The 16,249-nt window shown below is 46.2% G+C and overlaps 1 protein-coding gene, 1 long non-coding RNA gene and 1 other non-coding gene across 3 annotated transcripts in view; 1 reads left to right on the top strand and 2 right to left on the bottom strand.

Moving 5' to 3' along the window:
- Positions 1 to 194: 194 nt before the first annotated feature.
- Positions 195 to 16,249, top strand: part of SLC11A2 (solute carrier family 11 member 2) — a 72,234-nt gene continuing 56,179 nt past the window's right edge. The window contains exon 1 of the mRNA XM_077952396.1: positions 195 to 545. The gene's annotated coding sequence lies outside the window, so the exon portion shown is untranslated. The remainder of the gene's footprint in view (positions 546 to 16,249) is intronic.
- Positions 203 to 6,378, bottom strand: LOC144332894 (uncharacterized). The gene is made up of 2 exons (XR_013401094.1): positions 6,260 to 6,378; positions 203 to 774 (listed from the first exon to the last, which is right to left on the bottom strand). It is a non-coding gene; the product is annotated as an uncharacterized LOC144332894 (long non-coding RNA).
- Positions 11,481 to 11,584, bottom strand: LOC114671130 (U6 spliceosomal RNA). Its single transcript, XR_003721025.1, has one exon. It is a non-coding gene; the product is annotated as a U6 spliceosomal RNA (small nuclear RNA).

Here is a 16,249-nt window from a genome sequence, read left to right as displayed (position 1 = left end):
GTTGTCTTTGGGTCAAAGTTAACTGTACGCTGCGTTCGTTCAAAGACGCATGCGTCTTTTCTGAGCGCTGATTGGTAGCCACAGCCTGCTTGGCTCCGGCACAAGCCAGGAAAGGGAAGGACTCAAAGACTAAGTGCGGAAGGAGGGTCAGGATTGGACACAGCAGTACTTCCCGGTTTAAAGGCGCCGGAAACAGGGTGTCCCAGAGGGAGAGTGTTCTTATGCCACTGGTGTGGGTTTGCGTTGCGGAGGATACGGAGGATACCCTCTCCTTGAAGGGCCCGGTGACCCTCCGCGATTCCCTAGGGCCTCAGGGCTTCCTAGCGCCGCCCTTGTCTTCTGCCTAGACTCGGGGCGTCTGTGCCTCGACTGTTAGGTACCAGATTTCAGTTTGCCAGTGCCTAGGCCATGGCGCCTCCTGGTGGCTTGGAGGACCCGCGGCACGCTCTAATGGTGGCGGCGTGGATAGGCCGGAACTGTCCACTTTCCAGTCACAGTCTGGTGGCGAAGGTTGGAGGCCTGGGAGCGGCCCCTGTGCGGACTAAGTACACTTTTTCCTTTATTTGTCGTTTCCAGAACTAAGTTTGTGGGAAAATGGTTTTCGTTAAGCACCTACCGAAGACCAAGCTCTGTCTCAACTTAAATGTTACTTTTCTGAGAGGATTTCTGTGATCACCCAATCTGACATAGTGCCGGCAAAAAGGACACGTTTCACACTTATTCTCATGTTACTCTTTTTTGTTTCGTTTTGTGTTTTTGAGACGGAGTTTTGCTCTGTTGCCCAGGCTGGAGTGCAGTGGCGCGATCTCGGCTCACTGCTGCCTCCGCCTCCCGGGTTGAAGCGATTCTCCCACCTCAACCTCCCGTGTATCTGGGATTACAGGCACGTGGCACCACGCATGGCTAATTTTTGTATTTTTAGTAGAGACGGGGTCTTACTATGTTGGTCAGGCTGGGCTTGAACTCCTGGCCTCAAGTAATCCGCCAACCTTGGCCTCCCAAAGTACTGGGATTACAGGCGTGAGCCACTGCACCCGGCCTTGTATTTTCTTTATAGCATCTATCACTTACAGTGTTTATATATTTGTGTCCTTGTTTGACAGCTCCCTGAACTAGAATGAGGGTATCGTCTCTGCCTTGTTCCTTGCTGCACCTCCAACACTAGGTGCCATACTTAGCACATAGTAGGTGCTCAGTAAACATGTTTGACTAAATTAATACTTGAAACTAGGAAGGATTCCCAGAAGTGGTACGTAACTGCCTCCAAGAGTTAACAGTCCTCCTGGATATATATGAATATTTATTCTTCATGGAAGGTGGTAGAGCATCCTATGTGGGTTCCTGGTTATAGGTTCAGTCTTGGCGTTGACATTTGTTTTAGTGAATGTTACCTTGGATATATCACTTTAGCTCTGAGTTTATTTCCCTTATAATAGTACCTATTTTGTAAGACTTCTGTGAGGATCCAAAGATAATACAGCTGTGAAAGCTCCCACATATGTATACTGCTTTATAGGTCACAGAGCTTTATATTAGCACAGGTTATTAATGACGGTACCACTTGTGTAGTCAGAGGAAAAGTTTTAAAAGATGGCCCTGAATCTTCACAAGAGTTGAGTAGATGGGGTGGACGGGATAGAAAGTTGACTATCTTTCTATCTGTTACAGCCGTGGCTCACGCCTGTAATCCCAGCACTTTGGGAGGTCGAAGCTGGTGGATCACCCAAGGTCAGGAGTTCAAGACCAGCCTGGGCAATATGGTGAAACCTTGTCTCTACTAAGAATACAAAAATTAGCCGGGTGTGGTGGTGGGCGCCTGTAATCCCAGCTACTCGGGAGGCTGAGGCAGGAGAATTGCTTTAACCTTGGAGGCGGAGGTTGAGGTGAGCCAAGATCATACCACTGCACTCCAGCCTGGGCGACAGAATGAGACTGTCCCCCCGCAAAAAAGTTAACTAATTAACTAGCACATGGTCTCCATATTCAGGTAGTGTTTTTTGTTTGTTTGTTTGTTTGTTTTAAAACAGAGTCTCACTCTGTCGCCCAGGCTCGAGTACAGTGGCTCAGTTTCAGCTCACTGCAACCTCCATCTCCCGGATTCAAGTGGTTCTCCTGCCTCAGCCTCCCGAGTAGCTGGGTTTACAGGCACCCACCACCGTGCCCAGACAACTTTTGTTTTTTTTTTTTTTTTGAGATGGAGTCTTGCTCTGTTGCCCAGGCTGAAGTGCAGTGGCGTAATCTTGGCTCACTGCAACCTCCACCTCCCGGGTTCACGCCATTCTCCTGCCTCAGTCTCTGGAGTAGCTAGGACTACAGGTGCCTGCCACCACGCCTGGCTAATTTTTTGTATTTTTAGTAGAAATGGGGTTTCACCATGTTAGCCAGGATGGTCTTGATCTCCTGACCTTGTGATCCGCCTGCCTCGGCCTCCCAAAGTGCTGAGATTACAGGTGTGAGTCACCACGTCCAGCCCAATTTTTGTATTCTTAGTAGAGACGGGGTTTCACCATGTTGGCCAGGCTGGTCTCAAACTCCTGACCTCAGGTGATCTGCCCACCTCAGCCTCGCAAAGTGCTGGAATTACAGGTGTGAGCCACCGTGCCCAGCCATCTTCAGGTAGCTTCTGAGTCATGTCAACTACTCAAGAATGTTCAGCTCTAAAATTCTGAAACTCTCTTGGAAAGAAGGAGACAAAATCAGAGTTTTGTGGATAAAATAGGAAGGAACTGTGTCTGAAAGGATGGAGTAGAGGGGAAGGCATTTCATGCAATGAAAGAATGTGGCAGGAACACAAGTCATTCCTCTAACTAACTGACTTCCTTACTTCCCTCCCTCCCTCCCTCCTTTCTTCCTCCCTCCCTCCCTCCCTGTCTTTTTCTTTCTTTCTTTCCTTTCTTCTTTCTCAAGGTCTTGCTGTGTCGCCCAGGCTGGAGTACAGTGGCGCCATCATGGCTCACTGCAGCCTTGATCTCCTGGGCTCAAGTGGTCCTGTCAACTCAGCCTCCCAAGGAGCTGGGATTACAGGCGCATGCCACCACACCCAGCTAATTTTTGTATTTTTAGTAGAGACAGAGATTTGCCATGTTAGCCAGGCTGATCTTGAACTCCTGGACTCAAACAATTCACTTGCCTTGATCTCCTAAAGTGCTGGGATTACAGACGTGAGCCACTGCACCCAGCCCTTTCCTGAGATGTTTATTTAGTGTTTAGTCCACTTCCCCCTTTGCCCCTGTACACACACGCGCACGCACACACACGCGCGCGCGTGGCTCGTTGGTTCCTACCTTCTAGCTGTTCTTCAATCAGCCAGCTTCCTTCTGTCTTCTCTGCCGCCACCCTAGGCTAAGCTGCAAGCCTGTGGTCCCGACTTCTACAGCAGCCTCTTTACTGGTTTCCTGCCATGTGTTTTGTCTTCCCTCCAACCAGTTCTCCATGTTGTATGTAGCCAGAGAGAGCTTTTAAAATTGCAAATCTAAGCTTGTCATTTCTCTTTATAAAACCTTTCAGCCGGGCGCGGTGGCTCAAGCCTGTAATCCCAGCACTTTGGGAGGCCGAGACGGGCGAATCACGAGGTCAGGAGATCGAGACCATCCTGGTTAATACGGTGAAACCCCGTCTCTACTGAAAAGTACAAAAAACTAGCCGGGCGAGGTGGCGGGCGCCTGTAGTCCCAGCTACTTGGGAGGCTGAGGCAGGAGAATGGCGTGAACCCGGGAGGCGGAGCTTGCAGTGAGCTGAGATCTGGCCACTGCACTCCGGCCTGGGTGACAGAGCGAGACTCCGTCTCAAAAAATAAAAAAATAAAAATAATAAAAAAAATAAAACCTTTCAGGTGGCCAGGCACGGTGGCTCACCCCTGTAATCCCAGCACTTTGGGCGGCTGAGGCAGGCAGATCACTAGGTCAAGAGATCGAGACCATCCTGGCCAACATCCTGAAACCCCGTCTCTACTGAAAATACAAAAATTAGCTGGGCGTGATGGCACACACCTGTAGTCCCAGCTACTTGGGAGCCTGAGGCAGGAGATTTGCTTGAATCCGGGATGCGGAGGTTGCAGTGAGCCAAGATCGCGCCACTGCACTCCAACCTGCCAATAGAGCGAGACTCCGTCTCAAAAAAAAAAACAAAACAAACCTTTCAGGTTTCTGGCTGGGTGCCCTGGCTCACACCTGTAATCCCAACACTTTGGGAGGCTGAGGTGGCCGAATCACGAGGTCAGGAGATCAAAACCATCCTGGTCAACATGGTGAAACCCCATCTCTACTAAAAATACAAAAAAATTAGCCATGCGTGGCAGCCCCAGCTACTCAGGAGGCTGAGGCAGGAGAATCATTTCATCCTGGGAGGTGGAAGTTGCAGTGAGCTGAGATTGCACCACCGCACTCCAGCCTGGGCAACAGAGCAAGACTGTGTCTCAAAAAACAAAATAGACAACAACAAAAAATAAGCTGTGGGCTGGGCACGGTGGCTCACACCTGTAATCCCAGCACTTTGGGAGTTTGAGACAGGTGAATCACCTGAGGTCAGGAGTTCAAGATCAGCCTGACCAACATGGAGAAACCCCATCTCTACTAAAAATACAAAATTAGCCAGGCTTGGTGGCACATGCCTGTAATCCCAGCTACTCAGGAGGCTGAGGCAGGAGAATCGCTTGAACCCAGGAGGTGGAGGTTGTAGTGAACTGAGATTGTGCCACTGCACTCCAGCCTGGGCAACAAGAGTGGAACTCCATCTCAAAAAGTAAAAAAAATTACAAAAATTAGCTGGGCATAGTGACATGCGCCTGTAATCCCAGCTACTCAGGAGGCTGAGACAGGAAAATTGCTTGAACTCGGGAGGTGGAGGTTGCAGTGAGCCGAGATCACGCCATTGCACTCCAGCCTGGGTAACAAGAGCGAAACTCTGTCTCAAAAAAAAAAAAAAAAGAAAAAGAAAAACCAAGCTGTGCCACAACCACCTTGGGCACATGTCATCAGGACCTCCTGAGGCTGTGTCACAGGCACGTCCTTAACCTTGGCAAAATAAACTTTCTAAATTGATTGAGACCTGTCTCAGATATTTTGGGTTCACATAGGTGTCAGGCACGAAGCCAGACCTATCTCCACTTTATACATGAGGAAAATGAGGTTCAATAATCTGCTCAAGATTGAGTCAAGAATTTGAACCCAGGCAGGCTGGGTATATGAGTTAGTGCTGCACTGTATATAAACAACTCTGTTACAGGAAACTCTTAACCCCACAGACTGAGGTTCCTGTTACTCACTTTGTAGCTAGCTATATTTATTTTTCATCGTACTTAACATGATCATAATTAATTAACTGTGTCACTATACATTTCATGGCTATCTATCCCACAGGAGTCTAAGCTCACTGTATTCCAGTCCCTGGCACACAAGGGGGACCTCATTAAATATTTATTAAATGAATATGGCCAAGCGCGGTGGCTCACATTTGTAATCCCAGCACTTTGGGAGGCTGAGGAGGATGATCCCTTTAGGTCAGGAGTTCAAGACCAGCCTGGGCAAGATAGTGAAACCACGTCTCTACCAAAAATACAAAAATTAGCTGGACGTGGTGGCGCACGCCTGTAATCCCAGCTACTCGGGAGGCAGGAGAATCACTTGAACCCGGGAGGCAGAGGTTGCAGTGAGCCGAGATCACACCACTATACTCCAGACTGGGTGACAGAGGGAGACTCCATCTCAACAAAACAAAAACCCAGAAAGGGTTAGGCATAGTGGATCGTGCTGTAATACCAGCACTTTGAAAAGCCAAGGCGGGTGGATCGAGACAGCCTGGCCAATACGGTAAAACCCCATCTCTACTAAAAATAACAAAAATTAGCTGGGTAAGGTGGCGGGCACCTGTAATCCCGGCTACTTGATAGGCTGAGGCAGGAGAATCGCTTGAACCCGGGAGACGGAGGTTGCAGTTAGCTGAGATAGCACCACTGCACTCCAGCCTGGGTGACAGACCCAGAATCCATTTCAATAAAACCCAAAAAACAACATGCCAGGCGCGATGGCTCATACCTGTAATCTCAGCACTTTGAGAGGCTGAAGCGGGTTGATCACCTGAGGTCAGGAGTTCGGGACCAGCCTGACCAACATGGAGAAACCCCCGTCTCTACTAAAAATACAAAATTAGCCAGGTGTGGTGGTGCATGTCTGTAATCCCAGCTACTTGGGAGGCTGAGGCAGGAGAATCACTTGTACCTGGGAGGCAGAGGTTGCAGTGAGCCAAGATCGCGCCGTTGCACTCCAGCCCGGGCAAGAGCAAAACTCCATCTCAAAAACAAACAAACAAACAGAAATTATATTGTATAAGCCAAGAACATACAAACAGCATGAACTAAAAAAAAAAAAAAAAACTGTCCTCAACTTAGGTGTATGTAAGGATGTCTTGCTCTGCAAACTGGGCTAGTTAACAATAAAAGTGGCTTGAATGATGATGACATTGATGATTTGTATAAAATAAAATTTGAAAAAGCATTTCTAAATAAATGTTTTATATGTGATTTAAAATGTTACTAAATAATATTAGACTTACATTTTCCACTAAGTAGGTGTTTCAAGTAGACATCTTTATACTTCATATAAGGTTGACCAAAAACTATCTTTTAGTTCTTCTCCTTGGGATACATAAGGCATTGCCTCACATATTAAAATGTGCAGCTGAGTGCAGTGGTTCACACCTGTAATCTCAGCACTTTGGGAGGCCAAGGCGGGAAGATCTTTTGAGGTCAGGAGTTCGAGACCAGCCTGACCAACGTGGTGAAACCCCGTCTCTACCAAAAATACAAAAATTAGCCAGGCGTGGTGGTGCTTGCCCATAATCCCAGCTACCCTAGAGGCTGAGATGGGAGGATCGCTTGAACCCAGGAGGTGGAGATTATAGTGAGCCGGGATCGCACCACTTCACTCCTTCAGAAAAAAAAAAAAAAAAAAAAAGTTGAAGGAGTAGTAAATTCATGAATTCTTTTTTTTTTTTTTTTTTTAGACGGAGTCTCATTCTGTCACCCAGGCTGGAGTGCAATGGCGTGATCTCAGCTCACTGCAACCTCTGCCTCCTGGGTTCAAGCACTTCTCCCTGCCTCAGCCTCTCGAGTAGCTGGGATTACAGGTGTGAGCCACTGTGCCTGGCTGTAAATTTATACATTCTGATGGTGGTGGCAGTAGTGGTGCTTCCAGGTGAAGAAAAGTCAGATTTGAAGTAGGTTGAGATTTGAAGGAGAGTCAATTGGAGATTGCTTGGGAGACAAGTAGTGGGAATAAATGGCACTAGATTGGAGCTCCCAAACCCATGTATCACTGGGATTATCATTTCTAGGAAGAAAGAAGGAACAGTATGTATAAAGATATGGAAGAGGCCGGGCGTGGTGGCTCAAGCCTGTAATCCCAGCACTTTGGGAGGCTGAGACGGGCGGATCAGGAGGTCAGGAGATCGAGACCATCCTGGCTAACACGGGGAAACCCCATCTCTACTAAAAAATACAAAAAACTAGCCGGGTGAGGTGGCAGGCGCCTGTAGTCCCAGCTACTCGGAAGGCTGAGCCAGGAGAATGGCGTGAACCCGGGAGGCGGAGCTTGCAGTGAGCTGAGATCCAGCCACTGCACTCCAGCCTGGGCGACAGAGCAAGACTCCGTCTCAAAAAAAAAAAAAAAAAAAAAAAAAAAAAAAGATATGGAAGAATGAAACCTTAGGGAAAGATAAAGTTTCTTTTTGTATCAGAGGTAATAACTGCAGTGATTTGCCACTTTTAGTTACTAATTCACTAAATTTGACAAGCTGATTCAGGACAGTTACTCTTCGCAAGGGACTGGGCGGAAAATACCAGAATGAAAGAGTTTTTGTTTGTATTTTAATCTGTTTATAGAGAGGAGGTCTTGCCATGTTGCCCAGGCTGGTCTTAAACTCCTGGCCTCAAGGGATTCTTCCGCCTTGACCTCCCAGAGGACTAGGATTACAGGTGTGAACTACTGTGCCCAGCCTTAAAGAGGGATTTTCTTTTAAGTTAGTTTTAAGTTTTTTGTAGAGACAGGGCCTTACTCTGTTGCCCAGGTCAGTCTCAAACTCCTGGCCTCAAGCAATCCTCCTACCTCAGTCTCCCAAATTGCCAGGATTACAGGTATGAACCACACTGAACCCAGCCAAGGGTTTTATTTATTTATTGAGACAGCATCTTGCTCTGTTGCTCAGGCTGGAGTGCAGTGTCTGAATATCAGCTCACTGCAACCTGCGCCTCCTGAGTTCAAGTGATTCTGGTGCCTCAGCCTCCCAAGTAGCTAGGACTACAGGTCATGTACCACCATGCCCAACTGGCTAATTTTGTTTTAGTAGAAACAGGGTTTCGCCATGTTGCCCAGGCTGGTGTTGAACTCTTAGCCTCAAGAGATCCACCTGCCTCGGCCTCCCGAAGTGCTGGGATTACAGGCGTGAGCCGCTGCGCCCAACCCTGCCAAAGGTTTTTTTTGTTTGTTTTGTTTTGTGTGAGACAGAGTTTCACTCTTGTTGCCTAGGCTAGGTGCAGTGATGCAATCTTGGCTCATTGCAACTTCCGCCCTCTGGGTTCAAGCAATTTTTCTGCCTCAGCCTCTTGAGTAGCTGGGATTACAGGTGCCCACCACCACACCCAGCTAACTTTTTGTATTTTTAGTAGAGATGGTGTTTCATCATGTTGGTCAGGCTGGTTTTGAACTCCTAACCTCAGGTGAGCCACCCGCCTTGGCCTCCCAAAGTGCAGGGATTACAGGCATGAGCCACCGCGCTCAGCCCTGGCCAAGGGTTTTAATAACCAATAGTTAATACAGTTTTATGATACTCTCTGAGCAAGAGTAAAACCTGATTCCCAAAAACCCACTTAATCCTATTTCTTTTTTATGTATTAAAAATGTTTTAAAAGGATAATAACAACACTGTAACATTCGTCTATGTATCCACTACCCAAAATGAATAAATAGTATCATACCTATTTTCCTCCCTTTCTCCTTCCCTTTAGGCATCGCTTTTTTATTAGCCTGCTTTCATTTTTTTTCTTAATTTTTAATTTTTTAATTTTTTGAGACGGAGTCTCACTCTGTCACCCAGGCTAGAGTGCAGTGGTGCAATCTCAGCTCACTGCAAGCTCCGCCTCCTGGGTTTCAGGGATTTTCCTGTCTCACCCTCTGAGTAGCTGGGACTACAGGCTCGTGCCACAATGCCTGGCTAATTTTTGTATTTTTAGTAGAGATGGGGTTTCACCATGTTGGCCAGGCTGGTCTCGAACTCCTGACCTCAAGTGGTCTGCCCGCCTCGGCCTCTCAAAGTGCTGGGATTACAAGCATGAACCACCGCACCTGGCCTAGTCTGCTTTTAATTCTTTGACTATGATGTATTTACACACACATACATATATACATACATACATCTATACACACATACATATACATAGATATGAACATTTACATATATATGGTATATGGTATTTCTTAATGTTTTAAAAATTCATGTAATTTGTTTCGTGTGGCACTTATTTTCCTGCATCTTGCTTTGTTTCCTTAACTTCGTTTTCATAATTTGTTCATCTAGATTAAGTTCATTGATTTATTTTATTTTCTTAATTTTTAAAATTATTATTATTATTTTTTAAGACAGAGTCTCGCTCTGTCACCCAGGCTGGAGTGCAGTGGCACAATCTTTGCTCACTGCAGCCTCCACCTCCTGGGTTCAAGCGATTCTTCTGCCTCAGCCTCCTGGGTAGCTGGGATTACAGGCGCATGCCACCACACCAGGCTAATTTTTGTATTTTTATTAGAGACAGGATGTTGCCATGTTGACCTGGCTGGTCTCAAACTCCTGACCTTAGGTGATCCACACACCTCAGCCTCCCAAAGTGCTGGGATTACAGGTATGAGCCACTGGCCCAGCAAGTTCATTCATTTAGCCTGCTGAATGGTGTTTCATCACATGAATACACCCCAATTTGCTTATCCATTTGCTACTGATTGACATTTACATTGTTTTTAGTGTTTCATTATTAGAAACACTACATTTCAGGGAATATCCTCCAACAGGTCTCCTAGGGCTAATTAATGGATGAGAGTTTCTATTAAGGAATGTTTTTAGAGGTGTTTTTTCTTTTTTTTTTTTTTGAGACGGAGTCTGGCTCTGTCGCCCAGGCTGGAGTGCAGTGGCCGGATCTCAGCTCACTGCAAGCTCCGCCTCCCAGGTTCACGCCATTCTCCTGCCTCAGCCTCCCGAGTAGCTGAGACTACAGGCGTCCACCACCTCGCCCAGCTAGTTTTTTGTATTTTTTAGTAGAGACGGGGTTTCACCGTGTTAGCTGGGATGGTCTCGATCTCCTGACCTCCTGATCCACCCGTCTCGGCCTCCCAAAGTGCTGGAATTACAGGCTTGAGCCACCGCGCCCGGCCTAGAGGTTTTTTTTGAAACCACTATGGAAATATGTTTTATATTAAGACCCAGTTCATAGATGAAATAAAAATTTTACAAAATAATACCTGCCCTTGCTATATGCACTCTATTTCCTACTCTGTTGCATTCTGTCCTATTTCATTTCATTTTTGTAAAATGCTGGACATGACTCACTACATTGATTTTATGACTCACTAATGGATTGAAAAACGATGCTGTAAGGCATTTATCTGGAAGTAGACTTTCTAGATCAAAGAATAAGTGCATTTTCAACTTGAGTAGATATTATCAAGTTGCTTTCCAAAGTGGGTGTATCAGTTTTACAGGATATCAGAGTCCTAATTTTTCCACGTCCTCACCCACACTTAAAATGGTCAGGATTTTAGATTATCGATAGTCCTGTAGATGTGAAACAAATACCATTGTCAGTTTAATTTGGAAAAAATTAGCCAGGCGTGGTGGCATGTGCCTGTAGTCCCAGCTACTTGGGAGGCTGAGGTGGGAGGATCACCTGAGCCCAGGAAGTCAAGGCTGCAGTGAACTGTGATTGGGCCACTGCACTCCAGCATGGGTGACAGAGTCTCAAAAAGAAAAAGAAAAAAAAGTTTTTTAGATGGTAGTTTTAAATATTTATAATAGTCAATTTAGTCAAAATGATCAATTTTTACTTCTGCTTTTTCATAATTTTATTGTTAAAATTTTATGTTGATTATAAAAATACTATATATTTTTTCAAATAATTTTGCTGTTGTTGTTGTTTTTGAGACAAGGTCTCACTCTGTCACCCAAGCTGGACTGCAATGGTGCAATCTCAGCCCACTGCAACCTCCACATCCTGGACTCAAACGGTCCTCCTGCCTCAGCCTCCCAAGTAACTGGACTACAGGCATGCGCCACCATGCCTGGCTAATTTCTGTATTTTTTGTAGAGACAGGGTTTCACCATGTTGCCCAGACTGGTCTCACACTCCTGGACTCAGGTGATCCACCTGCCTCGGCCTCCCAAAGTGCTGGGATTACAGGTGTGAAACACTGTACTCGGCCTTTTCAAAAAAAAATTTTTTTTTTTTAAATACGGAATGCTTCATGAATTTTTGTGTCATCCTTGCACAGGGTCCATGCTAATCTCTGTTTTGTTACAGTTGTAGTATATGTGCTGTCAAAGTGAGCACCAGATAATTTTGAAGTTGGTTCGTATTTTGTTTTGTTTTGTTTTTACAACTTTAGATATTTAATTGCCCTGGAGTTTATTTTTGCCTATAGTTTTATGTCTTCCGATACTTCAGCCCCTCATTATGTGATTCTTCACCAACTTTGGGACTCTGCTTCTCATCTCCTCCCTCGGAGTGTTTTTCTTGAAGAGAAGGGGAATACAAAAGGCCCCAGGCTTAGAATAGCTCTTAGAAGGCCTTTAAAGAAGCAAGTGGGAGGGCCGGGCACACCCAGCCAAGAAATAGCCTTTGATTTTTGTAATTGCAGTCATCAAAAAGCATCATCAAAGAACTTTTATCAGACTGGGTGCGGTGGCTCACGCCTGTAATTCCAGCCCTTTGGGAGGCCAAGGTGGGCAGATCAACTGAGGTCAGAAGTTCGAGACCAGCCTGGCCAACATGGTGAAATCCTGTTTCTACTAAAAATACAAAAATTAGCTGGGCATAGTGGCGTGCACCTGTAATCGCAGCTACTCGGCAGGCTGAGGCAGGAGAATTGCTTGAACCCGGGAGGCTGCAGTTAGCTGAGATCACGCCACTGTATTCCATCCTGGGTGACAGAGTGAGACTCTGTCTCAAAAAAAAAAAAAAAAAAAAACCAGAAAAGTTTTTATCAGTGATTGCTTGCAATGGGCAATTAAGGTAGACACTGAACTAAATTTAGAATGTATTATTCACAAATATAGTCTAAGAAGTTATACTCTGAAAATTAATAAAGCAGATAAGCAAAGGACAAACCATATAATAATAAAAAAGGTAGAGCAATCTAGAACTACTGTAGATAGTAAAGAATTAACATCAAACACATCAAAGTGCAATTCAAGGATAAAGGCATCACTGGGTGACGAGCAGTGCTTAGTATGTATTTGTTACAGGGGTTCCAAGTTCAGGGAAACTGTCATCAATCAACTAGGGAAGGTGGGTCTCTTCTGACTTCTCCCATCCTCTCCTCTTCCATCCTCCACACATGTGCCCCACTCCGAGCTTTTTCTCCAAGCAACATAAGCCTTACTAACGCTTGAAATCAGAGGAGGTTTTTCTTTGTGTTAGTACTCAGCTCTCAATAAATGGACCTTTACCCAGCATCAGCAGGAACCACCCTCAGGAGCCACTTTGTGCTGCCTGGCACGTCCACAGCAATTAGAGCAAAAGGACAGAGTTAAGGAAACTCTTTGAGGAAAATTTTCCCCACCCAACTTTGGCAGGGTCACCTGGGAGCCCTCTCATCAGTATTGCTATTCACTGTGGTACCCCCATTGTTCCACTAGCACCATGTACTGAACTTCCTCTGTGTTCAATTCCTATAAAAGAAAGGAAGCCCTTGCCTCAAAGTGCTCTCATTTTTATTATTTTTTATTTTTTGAGATGGAGTCTCACTCTGTCTCCCAGGTTGGAGTGCAATGGCGTGATCTCAGCTCATCACAACCTCCGCCTCCCAGGTTCAAGAGATTCTCCTGCCTCAGCCTCCCTAGAAGCCGGGATTACAGGGGCTCGCCATCATGCCCAGTTAATTTTTGTATTTTTAGTAGAGATGGGGTTTCACCATTGTTGGTCAGGCTGGTCTCCAACTCCTGATCTCAGGTGATTCCCTGCCTTGGCCTCCCAGAGTGCTGGGATTACAGGCATAAGCTACTGCTCCCACCCACACTCTCAATTTAAATACATTTGCACATTCAACAAGACTCATAAATGTCTTACCTAGCTGGATCAATATTAGAAAGGCCTCAGGGATTTTGCGGTTCAATATCACTGTCATAAAAATTGTTTCAATGTAGAAAAAAAGGTTAACATATTTTTTTTTTTTGAGACGGGGTCTCGCTCTGTCACCCAGGCTGGAGTGCAGTGGCCAGATCTCAGCTCACTGCAAGCTCCGCCTCCCGGGTTCACGCCATTCTCCTGCCTCAGCCTCCCGAGTAGCTGGGACTACAGGCGCCCGCCACCTCGCCCGGCTAGTTTTTTGTATTTTTTAGTAGAGACGGGGTTTCACCGGGTTAGCCAGGATGGTCTCGATCTCCTGACCTTGTGATCCACCCGTCTCGGCCTCCCAAAGTGCTGGGATTACAGGCTTGAGCCACCGCGCCGGGCCAGGTTAACATATTTCATACATACTCATTAAGAAATGTACATGGGCTGGATGCAGTGACTCACCCTTGTAATCTCAGCACTTTGGGAGGCCAAGGTGGGTGGATCACTTGAGGTAAGGAGTTCAAGACCACCCTGGGCAACATGGTGAAACCCCATCTCTACTAAAAATACAAAAGTTACTCAGGCATGGTGGCATGCACCTGTAATCCCAGCTACTCAGGAGGCTGAGGCAGGAGAATTGCTTGAACCCAGGAGGCAGAGGTTGCAGTGAGCTGAGATTGCACCACTGCCCTCCAGCCTAGGCAACAGAGTGAGACTCTGTCTCAAAAAACAAAACGAAAAGTGGCTGGGCACGGTGGCTCACGCCTGTATTCCCAACACTTTGGGAGGCTGAGGCGGACGGATCACCAGGTCAGGCGTTAGACCAGCCTGGCCAACATGGTGAAATTCTATCTCTACTAAAAAAAAAAAATAGGCCGGGCGCGGTGGCTCAAGCCTGTAATCCCAGCACTTTGGGAGGCCGAGACGGGCGGATCACGAGGTCAGGAGATCGAGACCATCCTGGCTAACACAGTGAAACCCCGTCTCTACTAAAAATACAAAAAACTTAGCCGGGCGAGGTGGCAGGCGCCTGTAGTCCCAGCTACTCGGGAGGCTGAGGCAGGAGAATGGCGTAAACCCGGGAGGCGGAGCTTGCGGTGAGCTGAGATCTGGCCACTGCACTCCAGCCTGGGTGACAGAGTGAGACTCCGTCTCAAAAAAAAAAAAAAAAAAAAAAAAAAAAAAATATATATATATATATACATATATATACACACATACACACACACATATATATATATAAATTTGTCAGGTGTGGTGGCCCACACCTGTAATCCCAGCTACTCAGGAGGCTGAGGCAGGAGAATCGCTTGAACCTGGGAGGCAGAGATTGCAGTGAGCCAAGATCGCACCACTGCCCTCCAGTGTGGGTGACAGAGCTAGACTCCATCTCAAAAAATAAGATAAACAAACAAACAAAAAACAAAAGTCACTGAGTGAGGTCTTTAACCATCTCTTCTGAAATAGTCCTGATCTCCCACCTATAGCTCTTGCTGCTCCATTTCCTGATTTTTAAATTTGTTTTTTAATAAAATTTAATGATCTGTACTTATTGATGTATACTTATTGACTAGTTGTTATCTGTCTGCCCCACAGAATATAGGTTTTCAGAGAACAGGAACTTTTTATGTCTTTATCATTGCTATATCCCACTGCCCAGAATCAGTGCCTGGAACATAGTAGATCCTCTACAAATAGTGCACTTGTTAAGTGAATGAAACTGAATTAAATGAACATATATGTTATATATCCTTACTGCATTGATTGGTATATGAGAAAATTAAACAGAAGAAACTAACAGCAAGATAAGTAGTGTCCTAGACTCCAAGAAGTCTTTCCAGACTAATCCTATTCAGCATTAGAAGTACAGTCATAGGCCGGGCGGGGTGGCTCACATCTGTCATCCTAGCACTTTGGGAGGCCGAGGCGGGCGGATCACAAGGTCAGAAGTTCAAGACCAGCCTGGCAAACATGGTGAAGCCCCATCTCTCCTAAAAATACAAAAATTAGATGGGCGTGGTGGTGGGCGCCTGTAATCCCAGCTACTTGGAAGGTTGAGGCAGAATCACTTGAAACCGGAAGGCGGAGGTTGCAGTCAGCCGAGATCGTGCCACTGCAGTCCAGCCTGGGCAAAAGAGTGAAACTGTCTCAAAAAACAAACAACAAACAAAAAAAAAACACAAAAAAGAAAATACAAAAATTAGCCAGGCTTGATGGCGCGCACCTGTAATCCCAGCTATTTGGGAGGCTGAGGCAGGAGAATTGCTTGAATCTGGGAGGTGGAGGTTGCAGTGAGCCTAGGTCGAGGCACTGCACTCCAGCCTGGGTGACAGAGTGAGACTGTCTCAAAAAAAAAAAAGTGTAATCATTCTGAATCTCTTACTCTGCCCCTTGAGAAGACTCCCCCACCAACCTCTTTTTCAGTTTAGGTGACTCAAGCAGGGCTGACCCCACCCTGCCTCCAAGCATCAGCTTGTGTCCCAGGCACCCCATGGCCACTGTTTTTGGTTTGGGACTGGCTCATGACTCAAGCTAGGTAGCAGGCAGAGCTTTCTGTGTTAGTCTGGAAAGACTTCTTGAAGTCTAGGCTAGGACACTACTCATCTTTTTTGTTTTGTTTTGTTTTTGTTTTTGTTTTGAGACACAGTCTTGCTCTGTTGCCCAGGCTGGAGTGCAGTGGTGCGATCTCACTTCAACCTCTGCTTCCTGGGCCCATGTGTTCCTCCCGCCTCAGCCTCCCAAGTAAGTTTCCCTGGGACTTTTGCTGGAACTATAGGAAAAAGGATCAAGTCAGCCCAGTGCAGATGGTGGTCATTGTTCTACCATGCAGGGAAACCTCCCTGAGAACAAAACCACACTGATTCTAAAGCAGAGACTAGAGAGTGAGAAATAGAAAGAAAGAAACAGGGCCTGGTACAGTGGCTCTAGCCTGTAATCCCA

Source organism: Macaca mulatta, chromosome 11 (assembly GCF_049350105.2).
Source record: "Macaca mulatta isolate MMU2019108-1 chromosome 11, T2T-MMU8v2.0, whole genome shotgun sequence".
NCBI classification, from domain to species: domain Eukaryota; kingdom Metazoa; phylum Chordata; class Mammalia; order Primates; family Cercopithecidae; genus Macaca; species Macaca mulatta.
Note: the sequence above shows the minus strand (reverse complement) of the source record. Positions and strands in the feature narration are given on the sequence as shown.